The following is a 13639-nucleotide window of genomic DNA, read 5'->3' on the forward strand; positions in this document are numbered from 1 at the left end:
ATATATGCTGAAAACAGACAAAATATGCTGGATTATTTTTTATTATTGTGCATTACATATTTTCAAAGTAAGATAATCTGTGTTGGGCAAGGGACATGAAACTGTCTTCCATTGCATTTCAGGACCAACTTGTTAGGCTGCAGCTCAGGTCACTGCACAGGACTCAGTGATATGGGCACTGTTGAAACCTTCTGATTTTCAGTGCAACATCTAAGGTTAGGAACGATACCATAAAAGTAGTCTCAACTTTGAGCAAGGCAGAAAGTAGTGGTTTTTTAATTTGTATTTTTCTTTTTTCAAAGTGTTGAAGTTTGCAGTTATAGTGTTGGTTTATTTCATTTTGCCATGATAAAAATGTAGGAAAAGGCTTTCCTTTCAGGTTGGGGCTGGAACGCCCCAGTCTGTGTCGATCATTGTATCCAATGTTTTTAGTAGCCACCTAAAAAAGGTTTAAAGCTAATTCAAAGCAAGATGCAGAAAATGAACTAAGAAACAGAATTAACTCTGGGACAGCAGGAATGAAGACCTGTGCCTACAGGTTTAGAAGTGTTCAGAATGACTTTGTCTTGTTTGATTGTAAATGGACTGTGTTTGGTCTCATCTTTAGAGTCAAGCTTGTATATTAGCTGGCAAGGAGAAAAAAAAAAAAAAAGCAAAACTGTAAGAAGGGGGTAAATGTAAGCTCTGGATATTGTTTTATGTAGAAGAGGTTTGAGCTGCTGCACGCTTATTTCTGAATGTTTCAATGTTCCTGGACCTGTCCTGCTGCTTATGTTACTTCAAAAAAAATATTTATTGACAGTGTTATCAAATAATGACACTTGGCTGGAGCTGGAGCTGTACTTGTGATGGTAGAGAAGAGTAGATGTAAGCCAGAAGCAAGACAGTACAAGGGGGAATAGTTTAACTGAGTGGAGGAGATGATGGAAAAAAAAGCTGAATTTGAGGTGGATTTCTAAATATGGGATGGGAACAGTTTTTCAGTCTGTCCTGTATGAAGAACATGTGCCTGGCGCTCATCTTCATAGCTGCAGAATGCCTAAGAAGCATCATGCCAGCATATCAATCACCAGCCTCTAAACTGTGAAGTATCTAGGATCACATGAACTTGTCAGAGTTAATGCTGACTTTAGCTGGTGCCTCTGTACCATCCTCAGTGATGTGCTTGAAATGTGTGCATATGTTCGTATGGTAACATATACACTAAATAATATGATCACTTGTTAGTAGGGTCTTCAGATTCCAAATCTAGATAGAAATATGATATGCTTTGAAATTTGATATGCCCTGAATTTATGGTAGCATCAAATAGAAGTATTTAACTTAGAAGGTGAATTATGTTTAGATCAGAATTACATTTAGGTTACATTTAGATTTACATTATTCAACTGAAGCTGAAGAATTATCATGTATTTTGTATTGTATAGTATTTGTAGTTCTTCTCATGAAAATAGTGCTTTACATGTTCTGTAAAGTGATCTATGTTGTCAAAACTATTAATATTTTTAGATTTTTTTAGTATTTCTCATTCTGTAGTTCTCTGGTCTTCCTGTCTGTCAGGATAGACCGATGTTACAGATCTGTTAACAACCCCAAGAGAAGGGAAAGATGTTCAAAAGCATAATAACTTCTTGTTTTTCTTGATACCTGTTGGCATAACTTTCTCTGGAGGAGAAATTTTAATTAACTGAATATTAGGTTTTATTTTATAATATGTATCAGACTTGATATTTCCTTTATTTGCCTATTTGGATCTTGTTTGGCAGAGGTTATGTCAATACACCTAATCAATTTTGATGAATACTTCATTCCTGATGGAATTATACTTTTTTAGATGGACTTCAGAAGACTATATCAGTTTTCCCTGACACTAAAGTATCTAATCTGTGTTGAGACAGTCATTTGCTGTTTACTCCTTCTTCTGCCACCTGTGGTGTTGATGATGACCTCCCTGAATGTTTTGTTACAGCAGCCCCTGTAATACAGATTGAACTAGATCGAACATATCACCTTTGGAAGGAAGGAGAAATAGCTGGCTCTGGTAATGCAGCACTGCCATACCTAGTGGTAGATTGGCTGTATTGCATTGAGAGTGCCTTGCTGGTAGCTAAACACTTCCATGGTTTTAAATATCCTACTGTTATCCTTAGATGACTTAAATAATTCTGCTTTGTCATGGGAAAATCATCAAAATGGTGTTAACTCTTTGGACTCAGTAATGTCTAGGAAAGGAGTGGTGGCACAACCGTATACTTTCACTTTGCCAAAACCCCTGTTTCTTATCCTAGTAAGTCATTCAGGGAGAGACTTAAATAGGAGTGTTTTTTAGGAGCCGTTTCCTACTTTCTTTTGTGAGCGAGAATCCTTTGAGATCACTTTGACTAAATTAGCTCGGAGTTTTTGTAGCAGAGAGGTTTACCCCCTGTAGTTTTTCCTTTTGTATTTGATAATCTAATTTTGAGAAGCACCCGTGTGATTTATTAGTCTTTAGTACGTAGCTAATACAATTAGAGCAGGTATCCCTCTGCTTCTCTCTGAAGATTTATAACACAGTCTGTTATTCACTCACTACAGCTCTGCCAGAGCTGCGTTCAGTCTGAGAGCGAGAGCATCCTTTGCCAGAGTGAGGGAGCAAAAGCTCAGTCTGCCGATTGAAAGCAGCTACTGAAGGAGAGCATCCGTAGTGACACACTGGAGCTGTCTTCCCGAAGGAATTTTTTTCTTGTTTCTGCAGCTTTCATGCTTAAATTAATAATTTTGCCTGGCTATTTAGTGTACTCTTGAATGGTGGCAGATACTCGTCTGCTCAACAACTTCATTTACTCTCCTGCACAGGCAGGGCTGAACAATACTGGTTAGACAAATCTGTGAAGATATATATATATATTTTGCATTTTTTTTCTTGGCGTTATTTTGAGAGAGAAAAACTTATGTTATTTCAGCCTGCTTTGCCTTTGATGCCTGTAAAGCCTGTAGCTCTCAAAAGCAATCTTGGAAGAGAGCATGCTCAGAAAGCTGGCAAATCATTGTCCAGTGACCGGGAGGAAATGATAGTTGCTCTTCATTTATAATGCAAATTCTGAGGTGTCTTCAGAAGTGTGGCAAACTTAAAATGATGGCTGTGGTGAGAACATCTCTGCAGAAAGTTGTGGTGTTGTTGCATCGTTTACAAAGGATGGCAGTTTCTTCTCCACGTTACCAGAAGCTGTGTAAGGTAAGAAATGCAAGACCTGAATCCTGAGAATATCTAATGCTAACTTTTATCTTTTGTTTTCTTTTTTTAATAAAAAGAAAAACAGAACAGGACAGATGTGAAAAGTATCTAAGCTGTACAGTGTATTTTAAAGCCTTCTTGTGTGCATGTTTTGCTAAAAGAATGGTTAAAAATAAGTGTTTTTCAATTAAGAATACATTCCAAAAAGACAAGCGTTATATTGTTTACCATTTTAGTGTCTGGAAGGAAACCATTGCCATTCAGTTATGGTCTGTAAAATACATGCCACCACATCTGCTTTTCCAAATAAGTTGGTGAATTCTTGATAAATGCAGTATTTTAACTCCTAGGTACCCATTATGTAGAACTGCATTACATAATAAAACCCAGTGTTTTTGGTTTTGAGTTTAATGAAACTTTTAGTCAGGAATAAGTTTAGCAGACTAATGTGCAGCAATTTTCACATCGCTTGCCAGCATTTACAGAGTTCTTTCAGAAATTAGGAAAAAAAAAGGAAAGAAAAAAGTTGCATAAAGAGCATGTTGACACAGACTGCCACTCGTATTGGCATTTTTGCTGTTGAGTATTTTGGTGGCTGATTGTTTCAGGTTCCACCAAAAGTATTCTGCTTTTTAATTGTTTGTGCACAGATGCAGTAGTTGGGACTTTCAGTACTACAGTAGCAGTGTATGCTACCTCATAAATAAAGCTTTTTAATCAGGTTAATCACTCATCAGATGAAATTATTTGTTTTAAAGTAATATACACAAAGTTGATAAGCTATTAACACCACTGTGTCAGTTCCTGCTTGGAGTGGTCAAACTATGGTTTGCTATTGGACTTAAATGCAAAGGTCCTGCTCCGTAACTTTGGCTCAGTGCAAAATTGTGTACTGTTGTGTACTGACATGAACCATGCATGAAGTCTTTTTGGCTTCCTTTCAATTTGATTTTTATTCTCTCTGCTTGTGATGCTTTTACAAAAAACCTCAGGAAGCTTTAAAGCGCCCCTAAGTTTGTGTACAAGGAGAGGACCAAAGTGTGTGATCATGCTCAGGAGCCTGATACTCATTCCAAGCAAAGCTACTATAACTCCTCATGCTTGCTTCAATCCAAAACACATTTTATGAACTATGTGCATTAAGAGAAATACAAAAATCTCATACAATAAAAAAGATCTCACCTTTAGCATCTAACTTGAAAAAAAGAAAAGAATGTAACACAATATTTATTGCGTAACAGTCAAGTTTATAGCATATAGGGAAAAGCAAATAACTTTCACGTGGGTCTTTCAATGTGCTTCTGTTTACAGGGCTTCAGAGGTCTGTCTTCACTATGAAGAATGATGGTAGTTTGTGTACATATAAGCTATTTTAGCAAGCACGCTTCGTTTCCGTGTCTTTGTCAGTTCTATCATTGAAGAACTCTGGTTGCTTTTGTGAATAACACAAATCTTTTCCTAATGTGAAGGCATGGATTTTGGTTGGCTTTTAATAAATACTGCAAAAGTGCTTTGAACTTATTTAATCACGTTTTTGTATATAAGCTTGTTTATAGCATCAAACAAGAGCTATTTAACGATTCCTGCAGTAATCATTATTTGCTAATTGGAGTGATAACGTAGTAAATTGTTAGAGACTGAATTTGGTAAGTTTAAACCAAGGGGCAGTAAAAATCTTCTCAAAGCTGTTACTGATGTATTTTTTCTGATTGAGAATGTGTGCAGCGATAGGGATTTTTTGTGCAACTTAGAATTAGAATTTGTTTTTAACATGCTGCTGTTTTCTCTTGTACGTGTCTTCCTGAAAGTAGAATTGTTGTTGGTCTGTCTGTGGAGTTAAATCAGATGCTGAATGAGGAAAGACTTTTACAATCCCAGTCACTTCCAGCAGGTGTCAATGTAAGGCAGTGATATATGGGAATCTGGTGATGGAAATGTTAATGCTTAGATGAGAAAATGGCATGGAAATTGCAAATTAAAAACAGCCCTGGCAGAGGGCTGGTAAGGATCTCTGATAGCAATCTGTATATTTCTATTTTGGGTAGTTCACAAGTCTGTCTGTACCCTATAAACTCTGTGGGTATACAAAATACTTCAGTTCTGCCTAGAAGTTATTTACTACATAGGATGTGAATTATTGCTTCATAAACTAGCATCTAAATGTTTGATGTAAACTGTCTTCTGAAGCAGTGCACACTGCAATGAGATAAACATTTTAAAAGAGCCAATGAAATATTTAAGGCATATCCTTGGAGTTAGTGTTTGTCTATTTCTAAGCACACTATCTATGAAAGAATAAACAAAGCCTTAGTATTAAACTACTGAGGAAATTTGCTCTTGTTCTTTTATTAGCAGATTAATGCAGTAGTAACTGCTGGCAGTCATAGTCTTCATTTTGCATATTTGTTGAAAGCAGGAACAGAAATGAATGTTTTGGTGAGATACCATTATTGCATTACTGAAAAGCAGGAGATCCAAGGTTTAGGAGATATATATATATATATTTGATGCAAGTTTGGACAAATGTAACTTCTTTTTTGCTCATATTGCCCTTTGATTCTTGTACACTCATTCTTCTAGTGGCTTATTTGTACGCTTGGCAGTGTGTTGTCAGGACAGTGTATAACACTGTTTGCTTTCTTGTTAGCACCTCTGTCTTATAAAGGTTTGGTGCTCAAAAGAAACAGAAAAATGTTTTGTATGGATTACCAGCCACTCTGTGTTCTTGCAATTGTGTGGTTGTTCCTAAAGAATATCTTCTGTTAGGTATATTCAAATAGCTTGGACGAGAGTGAGTTTAAATGTTTATTGGGAGCAGAAAAAATCATGGTAAGATAAAAATCAATATATCTTTTTTGGGAGACCAGAATATTACATATAAAAGTGAAGATTGAGAAGCTTTCTCAATTTTCCCTGACTAAAGTGGAAGAATAGTGTTTCTCTGTCAGACAGGTAAATGATTAACTTGAAATATGTATCTTGTTGATGGAGCTTGACTGTGGATTTTTGAAATGCACTACTGACATTGGGGCATTCTTCTGCTGGAGGAGAGACTGAGAAATACAGCTGATAGCTGTATTTTCTTATTCCTGCTCTGGCAACTTCTCAAGAACGAACAAATAAATATTTCCAACACAAAACCCACTAAAACCCAACTGAAAATACTTTCCTTGTAAAGTGCTTGAAATCACAAAATTGGCCTCTGTGCGAGTTTTCACTCTTGAAGGAGTAGAAAGCAAATCAGGTGAATTGCTGTGTAAAAAGAAATAATGTATCAGAAATACACATTTTGGAGGATTTTTAAATTTTATTTATTTTAATGACTGCATAGTTTAAAATGTAACTATCACACTTTCTTTTTTATGGCTGGTGTTAAATTTATAAAGCCATGGGCAGTTCAAAACAGTGAATGTTAAGGTCAACCACACTCCTCTTGCTGTGACAGTAACAGTTGCTTTCCAGAAGATACTTAACGTTGCATTTTGTGAGTAGTAGCAAATTTTCAGTTCATATTAAATTAAAAAAATAAATAAATGTGAAGTTCATGAGGGACAGGGAGATCTTAAAAGAAAAACAATAACAAAATATCCACAAAATACAATAACAAGCCCTCAATACGCATCTGGAAGGGCTATGTTGAGAAATGGGGAAGGAAACTTGTTGAATGGTGAAACTTCTTGTTTCCACTGAAGTTAACTAAATTTTCTGATATTTGCATGTCTTTAATTTGATTTAGAAAATAAATCAGACCTTTGATCTCATTTGTGTATGTAATACAGGTAATCAAGCATGGATTAGGAAGAGAATTCAGAATAAAATTAATCTTGGTTGTATGTCCTGAAATAGGACACTAAATGAAGCTGTACGTTGATTAGAAATTGCAGTATTGACTGTCATCAAAAGCATTGCTGAACTCTATAGGTGTTTTTTTGTTTTAAGAGGAGAAGGTTAAGTCTGCAGTGTTTCATGTTCTTCTAATCTACCATATGGTCTTCTAGAAGCAAGGAGGCCTGAATTAAGGAGAAACTTTGAAATACAGACTATTGCCTACTGAAATATGATGAGGTTAAAAATGCACTGATAAAAAGAGTTTACTATTTTGAAACACAATTCAATCAATATAATCGTCAGCATCTGATGAGCTTAGGTTTTTGCTTTTTGGAAAACAGTTAAGAAACGTATAGGGTGACTACTCCACCTCTATACACCCACTCTGTATTGTGTATTGTAAACAGTGATGTAGAAGTACTGACATCTCTTATGATTTCATAAGGTAATGCATGTTCAGGAGTGGGATGAGACATGACTGGATGTAAGACAGGCAGAACATGAGGCTGATAGAGTGCAATGAGATAGCCTGCTGCCTTTGCAACAAACTGACTGAAAGGACTTGAATGCCTTATCATTTGATGAAGTGTGGATATGCCAAGAATGTATGTAAGTGAATGATCATTTGAAGTTAGTGAGATGGACATAATTTCTTTTTTGATATGGGTTAGAAGTTGGTAACCTGAAAATTGGTGGTACAGTACTTGAAATTCAGGATGTCTGAAGTTCTGGGAGTTGAAGATTGGTTTGTTACTGGCATTTATTACAGAATAATTACAGCAACTACAGAAGTAATGGAAAGACTGAATGGAGAAACTTAATAGCATTTAAAACTGATATAGATGAAGACTGGAATTGAATGTCTAGGAAATCTAATTTCTTTGTAAAATTCTCAAGGAAATACAGCAAGGACATGTTATTTTAAACATTAGCATGGAAGGAAGCAGGCTGCCCAAAGTGGCTGTGGTATTTCCATCTCCAGAGATACTCAGAACCACAGTGGATGAGGTTTTAAGCAGCCAGAGTGAGCTTTGTAATTGGCTTCTGACGTTGGAGGTCTGTGACTTCAAGAGGTCTTCCAGCTTGCAGTTCTCTGTGAGGCTCTGTGCTAGTGCCCTAATACATTACATGTGAAGACTAAAATAGAGCTGTAGTACATCAGTTCTCAACTGTGACTGCTGCCTACTTCCTGTCAAAAGGAACTTCACGTCCTTGACTCACACGAAGGGTTCTTTCTGCTCTACTGAATTCTGATCCAAATTTGGGTCTGCTGTGAATCTGTTCTATAGTCACTGCATGTATTTATTTGAGAGAGTCCTTCTGCAGTGGTGTAACTACAATGGGAACGGTGTTGTACAATTGGTACATATCTGGACTTTGTCATTATGATGAGATGGCATTTTAGTATAATGTAAAACTTGCTGAAATCTGACCTGTCCCCCTCCTTTTCCAGTACTTACTTTTTGCATTGTTAGGTGTCATTTTCAGTTCCTCTGAAGAGGAGAACATGCCACCAGCCCCTTTCACATAAAGATTGTGTGCATCTTGCATGATGAGTCTGACTGAAATATAACTGTTTTGTTTTGCCATTTGCCTAATTGTGATCAGTGCCAAGTGAAGCTTTGTAATAAAACCATGCTTTCCTGTAAATTTTTAACAGGAGACTGTGCTTTGTCATGCTCTATGTGAATGTGAAATGAAACAAGGGGAAACAAAATGAGAATGGATGTAAGACTTAGTAAACTCGATATTTTTTTTTACTGTTGCACCAAGCATTTCTGTTTGCAAGCATAGTGCAGTTTAACAGGAGAGATAGAAATGATGGGTTCTCGGATGTAACTTTTTTGTGATAGCATTTTTCATAGTATTTTGGAAGGAAGAAAAGGAGGATATTTCAGGACAGCCTTGTAGAATCTTACACTGAAAGACAAGTCTGAATTTTGATCTGAAAGTATTTTGCTATTGCAATGAGAATGGACATGAATGTAAAATATGGGGTAGTTTTATTAAGGCATGGATGTAGGATTAATGGGAAAATTGACTTCCATGAACTTCATGTGTTTACAAGGAACTGGATCGATATTTGATATATGAGACCATCTTACCATAGTATTTTACCACAGCACTCTTTGATTGCTGCCATTTTTCATGGAACAACCTTTATCCTCTTTCTCTTAGGGCTCAGTTACTCTGCCCAAATTCCTGAAATCCTGAAGCGGTAAATGCTTAAACCAGCACCATGCTTCACCATTTCCTGTTCTAAAGACACCTAAATGTCTTTAGAACATTTAGATGTTTTTAGACCATCTGTTCTTCTACCTCATTCACATCACTTCAGCATATATTTTAAAAAAACAACAACCTATACTCACTATGTAGCTGGGAAAATAGCACTGTTTGGATCTGGCCTGTAGCTGCTGGTCTTCAGTGACACTGAAAGACCTGTGTTCCCTTTTGTCTCCCTGTCTATATTTAATTCAGACAAGCTGCCATGAGACTGTGCTCCTAAGTAGCCCTGCAAGTTTGCTATTTCATTGGCACTGCTTACGGTCTTGTGGGGCTGCCCTGTGGTGTTCCCATGCTGAGCATTCTTGATTTACTTTGCTGTGGAGCATTCTGCTTTGAAGTAACTTATGCAGTCCTGTGTAGCTGTGTAATTGAATGTGGGTGGAAGGTGTCAGTGGCGTTCCTGATAATTGATGTCCTGTGTTGTGCTACTGAAAGCGATTCTTCATAGTGGTAGCAGAGCTATATTTCCTGGTGTCTTCTGTTGTGTGCTAAGTGTGGTAGGTGCTGCAAATGAAGGAACAAAGTGAAATGCTGCTGATGCTGTAGATGTTCCTTGGTTGCTGATGAGTCCTGTATGTGTGGGCGCCGTGTTGAGCTGGCTGTGCACTGGTGTTTAAAATTTCTGACCTGAAGAGATCTTCTGGGGGGAGGTGCAGAATTCAGTTTTCTGTTCCTGGCATTTCTGCTAAGACTGCTGACCAATTAGTGCTAATTGTGCTGGGTTGTGTGATGCGGTCCTGGAACAGTCATCTGAGGTCACTGCTCTTTGTCACCTGCCTTCTTTGGACTCAGTATGAACTATGCATTATTCTTTCACATTCTTTTTCTTTTAAGGAATAATTCATTATTAACCCTGAGATAATCAGCTACACTTCAAGCTTGATTTTGAATGTTCTGTTTTAAATACTGTAAATCACTTGGTTATTATTATCTTTTATTGTTTACTACATAGAGAAGCATTAGTTTGCTACAAGTTTGGACACTGCAAACTAGTTGAAACAATTTATTCTCATTCTATTACTGAAAGTCTTCAGAATTTGAATGAAGGGTCCCAACTTCTTACTGTTTGAATTCATTTGAGATTCATAGGGTGGAGTCTTAGTAGAAGTTCCATGTAAAACCAAACTTTTCCCCCACCCTTTTTAATGCTTTTTTTTTTTTTATTTTTTTTTATTTTTTATTTTTTATTAAGAAGCACAAACCTTTCTTTTCTAGGAAAATGGGGCCAGAATGAAAAAAGAAAAGCCTCTCAATGGAATTAAGCTTTTATTGCTAGGTGTTTGCATCAGAGGCTAACAGTGGTTCCTCAGGTGTTTTCACTTTATAGAGCCTAGTGCAATGATAGATTAGCTCTGAAATTTCTCCTTCTAGACCTCAATAAGATGGCTACAGTTTTAAACAGTTCAGCTGTTATTTGTATGCAAATGAGTTAGGCAGATAGCTGGATTTCAGGAAGCCTGCCATCCCTTATAATGGAAGGCAACACTGTTTCATTAAGGTAAGGATACTTTTAAGTGAAAATAGGAAAAGTAATGGAGAGGTTTTTGTAGAAGAATTTGGATTTGAACATGACCTCCCAGGAGCCACTCTTCATGCCAATGTGACAAGATGCTTAAATAGCTTTTGTTACAATCTCTCTCTCCCTTTTTTTTAATGCTTATTGAAACCCCTCTTTGCTAGGTAAAGGAGTTCTGTGTTGCATTGCACAACACAGCTTCACGTATACATCTTTCAAATAGTATTGCATCTTTGCAGTAGTCTTTTTTAAGGGAAAATAAATAATAAGGCCTTGGGCAATGTAACATGTTACAATAAGATTTGGGTCTGCTTATCTTAAAGCAGGACATCAGAAAATTACTGAACAGTGATAAAGATTTGGTAACCGGAAACCAGTAGCAATGGTAGCAACACCTCTTAAGCACTAAGGGATGTGCAAAGCACTCCAGCTTTGTCTCAAAGGAAGGTGAGTGCATTTCTTTTCCTTTCCTCCTTTGTGGAGGAACGGTAACAACCTCTTTCACAGAAAGCAGTCAGCACTCTGCCAGCAAAATCCAGATATGCTGATACATATTTTCACAGAATCACAGGGGTTGGAAGTGACCTGAGGAGATCAGCAAGTCCAACCCCCCAGCTAAAGCAGGTTCCCTACAATAGGTTGCACAGGTAGATGTCTGGCTTGGTCTTGGATATCACCATAGGAGATATCTGGCCAATCTGTTCCAGTGCTATGTCAACCTTAACATAAAGAAGTTCTTTCATGTGTTATATACGTGTTTTAGGCCATTACTACTTGTCCTATCTCTGCACACCACTACAAGCCTGGCCTCATCCACTTGTGTCCCACTCCTCTTTAGATACTTAAAAACATTCATCAGATCCCCTCTTGGTCTGCAAGCATTTCTGACTATCTTTCTATACTTCGCTAGTGCTCTTCCTTTTCTGAAGCAGCCTCATATTAAAGGTAGCCCCTAAAAGTTACTTTCAGTTGTGGATTGTAATAGATGCAGTAAGGGAAAAGTGTCAGAGGGACAGTGTTGCTAATAGCTTGTTTTCGTTTTGATATTGCTGGTAAGTAGCAGTAACGGGAGAACTGTAGCCTGCTTGCATAATGTTTGCTAATTGAGCATGTCTGTGGCTACTGACCTGTTGCTGTGGCATCAAAGATGATATTCATTTGGGAGCATTAGTTATTGTTGGTACACATGCTGTTTTGCCCCTGGTAGAAACAATCAGTAGCAATTTTCTTATTCTGTGGGTAAAGTGGAGCTATTTGTTCCTTTGTATTTTTGTGTAATGAACCTCTGCTTTTGGTTAATAGATCATCTGTTCACAGTAGAAGAAATGTGAAAGAAAGTTACTTGCAAGTTCCATGGAACAAACAAACAATGGAATATATGGAAGATAGCTTTGGCTGATGTTTGTTTGGCACCTTAAAGAAGAGCTGATTTTAGGAATAAAACAGAATTACGCTTCGGTCTAAGAAGACTCTTCTACATTGGGTTAAGTGTGCTAATCCTTGAATATTCAAGGTTCCTAATCAAAATTTGAGGAGGCAATGAGGAGGTGAATTTATTAGGTCTAGTACATTGTTGAGGTGTGTGTTTCCTGGAAGTTCTAATTGGTTGTGCTAAAACTTAATGAATATTATTCTACAGGAAGGAATTAGAGTGAACAAAAAAGTAACATCTGCAAATGAAAAGTAGTTTAACTCTAATTACTGTGTTTTGCATATTTAATGTAACTGGGCTGTCAGCATGCTCGCTATAAGTAGCTTCTGTTATCACCAGGTAAGAGCTACTAGAAAGTATGTGAGGAGTCTAAATGCAGGTGACATACAGATGTTCTTCGAGATGACAAGTAAGGACCAGTTTGAAAATAGAAGTGCTTAAATGTGATAGAATTTTTAGATTAAAAAAGGAGAGGGATCACACACACAAAATTACTAATCCCCCAAAAACCCAAACACACCTGCAGAAAACCAATAAAGTAATAAAAAAGCCACAGCTCAAAATAAAGCTAATAGAAAAATTTTGTACACAGAAATGACTTGTATAAATGACTTGTATTATGACAAATACATATATGATTATATTAAGACTTTCTGATTAAAGCACAAGTGAGTGCCTTATATACATGTATCTTTTTTCTCTTGTATGAAATCAAGGGAAATGACTCTTAATTGGTGGTTTCTATGATCTTCTCTGAACGGCAGGTCTGGAGCAGAACACAGCTGGTTTTTAAATGGAAGAAGGTTTTTAAACCACCTTCTCCAGGCTTTAGTCCAATTGCATAGGGCTTGTGGAGGAGGAGCTATGATTTAGATAATCTCAGAAAGCCCAGGGCATAAAGCTAAGTCTGATCACTTGTCTTGTTTAGCTTTTTAAAATTTGATTATAAAGTATGTTTGTATTTTATGGCTGTTTGATACCATCTCAGCATCTTTGCATGAGATAACTCTTTGGTAATGATATTTGCATAGTGAGGAAGAGAAAAGTAAAATGAAATTAAGACATTTTCTTTTTTTCAGAAAGAAAAACAGCTGGCTTAGGGTTATATGAGTAGGATGAATTTCCTTGTTTGTTTGTTTGTTTGTTTGGTCTCACTTTATTGTGATTTCCTAGGATGCTTTTTGAAGTTAGAATAAAAATACTGTTAAGTCAAGAGCTGGCAGTCACTCTTTAGTGTACTTGGAGCATTGAGGCTTTAGTCTGTAAGGGAGCCTGGAACTTTTGCAGACAAAGCAACAAGTATGAATGAAACTACTGGGAAGGCAAAAAGACAAAATAAAATGGCATGACTAGGCACTGA

At 36.9% G+C, this 13639-nt stretch overlaps 1 protein-coding gene across 10 annotated transcripts in view; it reads left to right on the forward strand.

Annotated features, from left to right (window-relative positions):
- The window catches only part of UTRN (utrophin), a 326938-nt gene that overhangs the window by 144319 nt on the left and 168980 nt on the right, over positions 1-13639 (forward strand). The window contains exon 52 of one of the 10 annotated variants that reach the window (XR_014943989.1): positions 2943-3214. The exons of the other annotated variants lie outside the window; for them this stretch is intronic. The gene's annotated coding sequence lies outside the window, so the exon portion shown is untranslated. The remainder of the gene's footprint in view (positions 1-2942; positions 3215-13639) is intronic. 10 annotated transcript variants of the gene reach the window in all.

The sequence above is a fragment of the Coturnix japonica genome, chromosome 3 (genome assembly GCF_054131305.1).
Source record: "Coturnix japonica strain WE chromosome 3, WE-NBRP24, whole genome shotgun sequence".
In the NCBI taxonomy this organism is placed as follows: Eukaryota; Metazoa; Chordata; class Aves; order Galliformes; family Phasianidae; genus Coturnix; species Coturnix japonica.